At 36.6% G+C, this 10,840-nt stretch overlaps 1 long non-coding RNA gene across 1 annotated transcript; it reads left to right on the top strand.

Annotated features, from left to right (window-relative positions):
- The first annotated feature begins 2,353 nt into the window (after nucleotides 1–2,353).
- LOC127446309 (uncharacterized) lies at nucleotides 2,354–6,662 on the top strand. The gene is made up of 5 exons (XR_007898186.1): nucleotides 2,354–2,487; nucleotides 2,583–2,673; nucleotides 2,845–3,184; nucleotides 3,644–3,715; nucleotides 3,948–6,662. It is a non-coding gene; the product is annotated as an uncharacterized LOC127446309 (long non-coding RNA).
- Nucleotides 6,663–10,840: the final 4,178 nt, after the last annotated feature.

The raw sequence follows: 10,840 nt of genomic DNA, 5'->3' as shown, positions 1-10,840 counted from the left end.
ACTACCTTGAGGGATAAAGGACACCTCTGGCAATCTCTTGATACTATACATGTTGTTCAGTAGGCAACTGAGTATTTATTTTTTTATTCAAAACTCAGCAGTAACACAGTTGACCATACAAAAACTTGGTTGACACAGGTAACATAATTGGCTGGACATGAGAAATGGAGTAGCGAAATAAACAAGGGACAATAGAGCACAGGTTATAATTATGACAACAATATTTTTATTTATTTATTTGTTATTGGTTATTGAACAAGCTTGCACACACTGAAACTGGTTATTGAACAAGTTCTGGTTACTGAACAAGCACAGCAAAACTGCCGGTATTAAAATCCCGGTGTTAAGCGATTTTAGAGTAAAGTGATATTTTGGAGTTAAACTTCAAAGAATGACGCCATTTAGTGTAAACACTGCCCTCTGTTTGGTGAAATTGTGGAGAGTTAATTAAAATTAACTCTCGCAGTGTAACTGGATACATCCGGGAAATTTACACGCTGTGCGCTGAAACTTTCTTGACAAGCACCATTTTCTTCTGGTCTCAGCTTTGAGCAGGTGATGGAACAGGCGATTTTATCGACAGGACAAATAGTAAAGTAAGTGTTTTTGAATTTAAATTATGTTTTGTTTATAACATTAGTTGTTGTATTTAGAATTAAACAATTACCTTCAAAGCTCATCTGAGTTTGTTAAAATGTAGGTGTGCTTGCTGTCTTAGTTCACAGGATAGTCGTTTCAACAGTTGATTTATCTAGAAATTGTGATTTCTTAGCTTTATTTAAGTCTAATTCAGGGCCATTTTGCTAATTAAAAGAACTGTAGTTAGGCGATCTCCACAATGATGCTGTTACATTTCCCTCAGTAGCACATGGCTTCGATTTTGCCGCCATCATAAGGAAGCCCTAACCTCTCTGAATTCACTGCTTAGCTAGTTATTTGATTTATAACCGAAAATATCCAGTTTCTTAAGTTAATATTAAAACAATAGCAAATTAATATGTGTAGAAACGTTTACTGTACACTCAGGGCTGTAAAATTAATGAAATTGCGATGGCCAATGTGACTATCAAAATCGCCAACAGCTATGATATAATTAAATATTAAATAAATATTCAGCATGATAAACTCTTCAAACTGAACAAGCTATGCCCTTTCCAATCACATGCGGGCTCATAATTTTTTCAGTGATGTCAAAGCAGTTTATATGCACATGCACAACATGAGCTCTCTTTCTCGAGGAACTCTGAGTTTAGCTCTGAGTTTAACCCTAACCCTAACCTGTATTGTGAAGAAGTGAAGTTGGATGTTTGTTCTTAGTCATGTAATTACAAATATTTTGCCACTGCAATAAAATCTAATGCACAACATCAGTGTGGACAGAGGGTTACAACATTTTACCAAATTTGGAAAGTGCAAGCCAGTAAATGTGTTTGTTTCTCCTTCAGTAAGTTCAGTAAGAGGTCAAGATGATCATCAAAGCACAATTTTGAAATCAGAAGAAGTATATACGAATTCCAGAGGATTTTTAGCAGAGGGTGAGTGACTTTCTTCATCATCACTGTTATTTAATCCACCCATTATTTAAAATTACAGGTTTATATTCCTCTATCTTTGTGTTAATAAAGAAAACTATTTTGGAAAGGAATGTTTTATGGTATAAATAAATGGTATTGTCTTCCACATCTTTTTTTGCAGTGAAAGTGAAGTTCTCAATACCTGAAGATCTTCCAGTGACAGTTGCAGATGAAACTGGTACAGAGGTGGATAAAGACGTATTTCCTGATCTAGTGACCACCAGTGGAATGTGCTTTGTCATAAAAGATTAACTGAATGACAGTGGTGAGTGGGTGACCAAGGAACTTTTTCTGTTTAATGTTGGCCAATTATTTTATTGCGACAGCAGGAGTTTAGGACTTCTGTTTGAGAATTCTCTAAATTAGCCTTGTGTTAATTAAAATAACCTGTAGATTATAAAATAAAATTTAACACCACTTTAAACATTTATAGGTCCGTCCACACCTCGATCTTCAGTCAGTTTTACAGATACAGATACACTGTCCATAACTTCAAGAAGCAGTGATGACAGTGGCTTGCTTAGTCCGAAAAGAGTCAGAAGAGAGGATGAGGCTTCACAAAGCTCAGAGGCGAGGGATGTGTGTCTCATTAGCCCTATACTGGGGGTTAAAACAACATCATTGTACAGCATTCGTGCATACTTAAAATGTATTATTTTTTTCTCCATGCAGTTTATGGAGATTTTTTTGTTATATAAACCAATGTAGTAATGGTCCATTCCAGATCAGGAAAATGGTGCAGATCTTTTCTGCTCTCACAATAATGTGTCTCTGTTTATATTGTTTCTCTTTTTATGACAAAACCATGTGGAGCTTATGTGCTTAAGGAGTATTAGGTAAAATTGACAATTAGTGATGACACGAGAAAAGTGATGGTGAACATCTTGGTTGCACACATGATTGAGACAGAAGGGTAAGTTTCCAAATATAATTCAAAGTCTTGGGATGTTGAAATGCCATTTTTCTCTTTTTTGAGAATTAACATTGAGCTTTCCCATTGCACACGAGAATCCCACACTGACTTACCAAGCAGAAGTATGCACTGGGAATAATCACTTTGTTTCCCTCACTCAGAGATCCTCAAGAGAGGACTGGATTTGTAAGTTATTATCAGTGATCATTTGATATGTTGGTATAGAAATGTTTGTTTGAAATCAAAATCAATTGTTTGATTATTAATTTTGTGTGTGTGTGTGTGTGTGTTTGTGGAGGTGGGGGGGGGGGGGGGTAATTGAACCTTGCGTTTGAATTTGTCTTGTTGTTTTGTTAGGAACATTTTTATGATGGCCAGAAAAACACTGGATTCTTGTTATGGCGCCTAAAGACAGTTCAAAGGGGAACAAAACCCCAAAACCATGCAAGTAAGGATGATCCAAGGACAGAGGAAACAGGTGGTCTGTTGCTTGGAAGACAGATGTGTTACCATGATGATCAGCTAGATGATGATCGAAGTCTAGAGGCCATCTCTTTGATGAACCATACAAGTGACAGAGAAGTCATCATGCAGAAGATGAGAGCAACTTTTGTATACAGACAGCACCTTGTCCATAATCCAGAGAAATCCTCCACCATTTTCTGTTTTTCCTTGGCTGCTGGACACTAAGGGATTGGTAATATTTTGTCATCCTTTTTTGTTAAACCACAATATTTTAAACTGCTGTTTTTAAAGAACTGTCAAATAGAGCAGGGTGATATGACAAAATAATCGTATATCGATGATATCTCACAAGTGCCCCGATGACAACTGCAACAGTCAGTTAACAGATGGTTGTCTATTTTCACTACACATACGCACAAGCGCATGAATTAAATATTTGCCATAGCAGTTATTATAGACATAGCCCTATTCAGACAGCAGTTGTTTTACATGGGGACATGAGGTAATTTCAGCATTTACAGGGGCTAGTAGTCTGTGATTTTATTGCCATCTATTTTCTATTTGTTTGGTTACAATTTATGATGTAGAAGCACTTTTGTATAACAATGTAAATATTTAATAAATGTTCTTTACATCTACAGAATGGGACAGAAACATGTCATTCTTCCTTCTGCATCTCTTATCATCCCAGGCTTCAGGAAGAAAGAAAACCCAGAAGATCAGCATTGCTCATGCTATTGATCATCTGGTCATATTTCACAAAGTAGGTAACTGGTGGAGACATATTATAAGGGCTTTAACTTATTTTTGGAATCGATCCGTTAATTTATACAACAGACAAATCACCTCAGTAATTCAACTGTAAAGTGGGGATAATACAGTAAAGTGATCAGCCTAATTTGATGTTTATAAATAGGTAACCAATCCACAAGCCAGTTGGTGTATGTATCATGTTGTTGTTTTTTTGTTTTTGTTTTCCTGTCTTTGTTATTCAGTCATGCCGGAGTCTTCAGGAGCACACTGAGACTGAAGAGAATTGTCAAACATACCTTCTCGCCTCAGGGACCAGCAAGGAGGCCATCAGTCAGTTCTTCATTGTGGTTGATAAAAAGCTCATCCCCTGTCAAGCATCCTCTTCACTGGCAGCAATGGATGAACTTTTCAAGATCCACTTTGTTTTCAGCATTTGTTATGATCTTCCACTCAGAAACATGTATAGGTTTCTCCAGACTACAGTCTACAATATTGATGTTGGCAACACCAGCCAAATTCATGAATGATGTTTAAATGCTACATCTGTCAATCACTGCTTACCACAACTGTTAAATTAATTTGGCACCTTATGCTTTTACATGGCTTGTATCCAGTCAAGAATTTTGAACTTGTTTGTGTTCAGGATGGTTGTTCATTTCAATTTAGAAGTTTTGCTGGGTTTAGAAAATATTTGAATACATTCCATTTCAATGTAGCATCAGGCAGTGCCAGCGTATGCCTACCAAATCTCTCTGAAGTAGTGTCACATGGTGGATCTGACTCCGATCAAGGTTTACTAGATCAAGATGCAGATCTGCAAGAATTGGATCCAGTTTCAAGGGATCAGTCCAGAGAAATGTGTGCATCCATTATAGCAAAATTGCAGGGTAATGGTGTTGCAAACAGTGTTATTGTGTCAGCTACTGAAACCATGGAGTATTTTGTCAATGATTTTCATACAAGTTTAAAGGAAAAAGTTCTAAATGTTGTGCCTGTTGATAACCCCAGCAGAAGTTCAGTGGTTTTCACAATTTGTTCTCTGTCTTGAATACTGACACAAAATAGAGAAAATATTTTAGTGAGAAATGGGGGGTGGTTGAACCTATTGAAGTGCACTTAGGTGTCCGAAACGATTCAAGAAGAAATACAATTTCTGGAATGTATGAACAGATTCCAGTCAGTGATACTTTCATATATGTTCCTCTTCTAAAGACCCTCGAGTTCATTTTCAGGAAAGTTGAAGTGTGTAAACTTATTCAAGAAAAACGCCATAGTAATATGTATCAAGATTTTTGTGATGGACTGTATTACAGAAACCATTCTTTGTACTCAATTTACAGCAATCCAGATCTACTATGATAATTTTGAGACTGCAAACACATTGGGGTCTAAACAAGGCATTCACAAGCTTGGCTGTTTATATTTTGTGCTTCGGAACATGCCACCATGCCTAAATTCCTCATTGATGAACATACATCTCACTTCTTTGTTCCATTCTCAAGATGTAAAAACGTATGACATGGACAATATTCTTGGTCCATTGGTTGATGATGTGAAAGTGCTTGAGCAGAAGGGAATGACAGTGACATTTTCTGAGTCAATCAATCTTTGGTACTATTTCACAAATTACAGGTGACAATCTTGGACTGAATAGTATTCTTGTTTACATGGAGCCTTTTACTGCAAAACATTACTGTAGGTGGTGCCTTATTGACAAGGTTTCAGCCCAGACAGTTTTTAGTGAAGATGATCTGCAGGTGATTTTATGGAACAGAACGCTAAATGAGATGCATTACAGATACCTTGCTGAGAACCCAGAAGAAAGCTCATATTATGGGATTAAAATAAATTGTATACTTAATACCTTGACACACTTCAATGTATCTGATAATTTTGTGTTGGACATTATGCACAATATGTCAAACTGCTTTTTCAATATATGAGTCAAAATCAGATTTCCAGAGATTCCATCCTCAGAGGGTGTATGCCTTCAATTATGGGTTCTTAAACAGAAAGAATCACCCAACAAAGATCAACCTTCAACAAACAGGCAATAGCATTGGACTTAATGCAAGTCAGATGTTGTGTCTGATTAGGAACATTCCTCTCATATTTGGAGATGTTGTCCCAGAGGGTGATAAACACTGGCATTTGATGTTGCTGCTGTTACATATTGTTGACATTATATTTTCTACTTGCATTTCAGAAGGAATGACAATATTTCTGAAACATCTTCAGAGCATCATCGCTTATTCAGAGAGTTGTATCCTACTAAGAATCTAATTCCAAAGCATCACCACATGATTCACTACCCTGAATGCATCAGGCAGATTGGCCCTTTGCTTCATGTATGGACAATGAGATATGAAGCAAAACACAGGTTTTTTAAGAACAATCTAAAACAATTTAAAAACCTGACCAAATCGCTTGCAAAGAAACACCAAGTAGCTATTGCTTATCACTGGGAGTCCTATAATATAAAAGGTATTGAGTCTGGTCCTGTTTCAGATGAGTTGTTGTCTAATCCTGAAAACTGTGATTTCATTTCTGAGCATTTCCAGCTTGAAATGTCCAGTCACACCATGGGTTAAATGCCATGGTATTGAATATCCCACTGGCCTTGTTGTTTGCTTAGATGTGTTCAATGACACACCTGTCTTTGGAAAAATAGTTAACATTTTTTTGAGAGGTGGAATTTATTTATTAGTATCATACATGGATTCAGTGTTTGTTGAGCATGTTCATGCATTTCATGTTGTTGAGCAAGAGCATAACCTTGTTCTCAAAAAACCTGAAGATTTGTTTTACTACAAGCCATTTGATTTGCAAATGTTTTATGGCAGTGACACTTTGTTTTATGTTGTTTTGGACTGTTATTTGTAGTAAATGTGTTCAACATCAATACAGGCACATTTAACTGATTTTGCTCTGCTGGGGAATAAAGTAATAAAAGAATGATCAAAGACTCTTCAATGAATTCTTTTTTTATTGTAGATTCAAAGATTTGACAATGTCAAAAAGTAGGTAATTTAAAACCCAGCATCAATACGACATACACATATTATTTTACTCTCTTAGTGTTGTTTTTATTTCTAAAAAAAGTGTTGCATCTACACCAGGGTAGCATAAAATTGGATCGTATAGTGTTGGGTAGATAGTGATTGCTATTATTCCTAAAGAGTTAAGTGAACACCAGTACAGTGATGGATTTTAACACTGCCAGTATCTTCGAGACTCCCACAACCAACTCTATAATGATGTTGTTCTTATTAGCACCAGTGTTAGTATCTCACTCTTTTAGTGTTTGAATAATAACACTCTGTCAGTGTTGAGAAAGGCAACACTTCAGAAAGTGTTCATTTAACACTTTGTTAGTGGTTTCCATATAAACACACTGAAAGTGTTAAAATTAACACTAGTGGTGTTAGTTGTCGGATTTCAGTTTTGCAGCAAGTTTGCACACATTGAAGCTGGTTATTGAACAAGTTCTGGTTATTGAACAAGTTTGCACACATTAAAGCTGGTTATTGAACAAGTTTGCACACATTGCAGCGGGTTATTGAACAAGTTCTTGAATTAAACAATTTCCATGTATTGTGTTCATTGAAAAGTCTTAAAAAAAAAAAAAAAAACTTGTGCCAACATGCTCAATCCAAAGCAGTCTAACACCAATATAACTCTGCTGCATATCTGTATTTGTGAGAGAGGGAGTGGGAGAGAGAAGGAGAGAAAGAGACAGAAATGTACACAAGTTAATGTTTAAAGGTGCAATATGTAACATTTTTCATTTTGGCCAATGTGTGAACAGCTTGTAACGCAACTTAAAAAAATGAGCCCTTCCCGGACTTCCTAGGTTGCCTATTAAAGCCTGTAGACTGATATTCATGCGAAGGGAGTGGGTTGCTTTTGCCGGGAAAATCCAAAGGATGTGACGTTTATGTGAGCTCCCGAGAGCCTTGCCTCAGACAGCGTCAACGGACAGTCTGCAACACTAGGTAACGTTATCTTAGAGATGGAATCCAGCAAATGTCTGGCTCCCAGCACAACACTGAATCCTACACAAACTCTGAGTAAGCCAAAAAAAATAAAAAATGTATCTACTGAATCCCGTCTGGCTAAGCAGGAATGTGATCGTGGTCGAGCGAAAACTAGAGTGAACATCGGCAGGGCATTATATTCCTGGAGGGACCTTCGTTCGGTTTTGGGGATCAAAACCGACCCTGAATTGGCATGCTTCTTATTGGATAGGTAAGCTTACATAACTGCAATTCATGTGAAATATAGTGCCATAAGGATTAACCTGTGTAATTTTAGCTAACTTGATCTTGCCTGCTAACGCTGACGAATTGCAAACTACCTTGCTTCGTAACTTTCAAATAATTTCAACGATCTTCTCTTTATGCTAAATGTCAGGTTAATGTCAATGTTAATCTGTAATTGTTCAGCAAGGTAAACTACAATAATACATTAAATGAATGCTAGACAATTTTCAAGATAATGCAAAAAGCTCCATTCATTAGTGTAACATAACTTGGTTATACAGAAAATATATACATTCTATTATTATAAAACAATAGCACATCGATATATCAAAATGACAGTTGTGATGGAATCACATCAATACTGAATTGTCAACATATTTATTATGTACAGTCTATTTTATAAACAGCTACTGTCATCATCCACCAAATTTAGCTAACAGCTATTGATAAAGCTGGCTAGCTAGCTAATGCCGACATTGACTGCATTTATACGATAGCCTATGTATCATGCAAAGAAAAGTGATTACTTCAAACTACAGTCTCGCATAGTCAGACCTATATCCACACTTTGTTTTAGCCCTGTTCCAGCACTGGATAGTCACTTAATTACAGTGGGTCCTATAGCTGCCAAATAAAATATGAAGAAATCCAGCTTGTGACAAGAAAGTTATATCCTATTTCAAGGCCTTCACATGATTTCAAAATGTTCTAAATGACTGCTCAGCTAGTGTTCAGTAACTCCTTTAAATTTTATCTTACAAATAGTATACTTTTAAATTGAACATTTGTAAACAACTCTTGATATCTGTAGGAACTTGTGCATAAAATGTGATCTATTTTACCTAGTGCCCACTATGTTACCTCTGCTGGGCAACACAGTTGCCAGGTAACTTAATTGACATTTTTACCATTTTAGGCCTATACTCAACATGGAGGCCTAGAACATCTGAGCACAATGCATCTTTAGAGATACATTTTCATAAACATAAGTTTTAGTCAACTTTTCTTGTTAAAATTTGAAGCAATAATACTTGTGTAACACTGTTGAGAGTCAATTTATCTCTTGACATTGGTTTGCCATTTTAACAAATATTTGGGAAAAGAGAGAGGACAAACCTTCTAGTCTTTCTTCCATGTGCTTCTTGTGGAAATGACATCACACTATGCAAATCATTTGATTTTGGGACAAACCATTCCTTTTTGAAGGGGGTTTTCCTAGTGGGTAACTAAGTTGTCAATGTTTTTTTGGGGACACATAAAATAAGGTATATCACAATAAACACTTCTTATTTTTGTAGCACACACCCAAATGTCTTGATTATCTAATCTATCTAAAGGCAAAATTATTAAATTAATTTATATTTGAGATAATTTACATGCTTAATTGCCGAGTAGAATGAGCAACATTATGAAATCGGACAGCTGAATATCAGGGTTTTATGTGATATACACAATCTTTTTGAACAAAAGACATGGCTTTTCCCACATGTAGTGGTGTGATTTGGAAAAATATAATTTTGTACTAGGACAGTAAGCATTGGTGCTATATATAGATGAAAATATATTAAAGATATATCCCATGGACATGAGATGTACCCACAATTATAGAATAATAAGCATCTGATTTGAGCGATCTGTAACTCACTTCTCTATTTTTCCCTTTCCAGTGTGAAAAGCCTGTTTGAGCATGCTGCTTTATGTGTCTCCGTTAGCATGTCACCCATGCTCTTTCTGTCACCAGGCCCTAGGGGCAGGACAGCGAAGGCCAGTCCAGCATGTCACTCTGCCAGTCCTGGAGGTTGAGTTCTCATCTTAACCCAGCTTGAAACATATCAGTCATGAAATTAGGCGAATCATCTTGCTACTTAATTACAAAACAGGCCAAGGCAATGCAGTGAGGCAAAGCCTGGCTCAACGCTTGGTCGTGATAGATTTCTCAAATGAAGAGCTCTTCTGGCACACTGGAGGCCTCCAGTTCTCAAGTCATAATTCCACATCTGTTTATATTATAAAACTGAGGCTTTTTCTCCTGCTTAGTCATCTTTCTCCATTGCCTGCAGCTCATTATACAGCTCGTCTCTGCCCCTTGGCCTACAACTCAAAGTGTACATTAAGATTAGACCAGCGGCACTGGAGGTTATCACTGGCTTTTATTGCTTTTTTACCATTCACCTGCTTATTTTTCTTGTTCATCCTTTTTTTAATAGGAGATAACTGCTGGATGATAGAAAGTGAGATTTAGTGCGACCGCAGCATAGCTCATCTGAGGCAGTTTTGAGTAGTAAATGTTAACTAGTCCCCTGTGTTTGCTGCCAATAGCATGATTTCCATTTGACTCCCGCAGTCTTTTGGATTGAGAAGGCTGGCATTAGGGGCTATAAGGCTTGGGCTCAGAGCATTTCTTATGGAATTGGTGCAGTGATGCTGCCTTTTTTTCATTATCAAACTAATCAGTTGGCTAGATGATAATGGCTTTTGTGTCATCCGCTCTTGTTCTCCCTTACAGTTGTTTATTTAGCCCAAAATGCAAATGTCTAATTAACTTGTTAGGCTCAATGACTTTTAGAATGGTGCAAACTGCCTCAAAGCACTCTCAAATTACTTTCACATTCTTTGTTTGCTTAGCATGAAACACATATTAGATTACACCAATCTCAAACAAGGGGATAAATTAACAGATTTTGATATTATTAAAGAGTTTTGACAATATATATGTACAATTTGCAACCTGGGGCCTTGTGTATAAAACTTGCTGTAGATTTCATCCTGAAAGTGTGTGTACGCACAAAAGACAGATTTTACGTACGCATAAAAGTTTTCAGATTTATAAATCCGTACATACGCCAGATACAGGACAAAGTTCACTATATAAA

Source organism: Myxocyprinus asiaticus, chromosome 1 (genome assembly GCF_019703515.2).
Source record: "Myxocyprinus asiaticus isolate MX2 ecotype Aquarium Trade chromosome 1, UBuf_Myxa_2, whole genome shotgun sequence".
Lineage (NCBI taxonomy): Eukaryota > Metazoa > Chordata > Actinopteri > Cypriniformes > Catostomidae > Myxocyprinus > Myxocyprinus asiaticus.
Note: the sequence above shows the minus strand (reverse complement) of the source record. Positions and strands in the feature narration are given on the sequence as shown.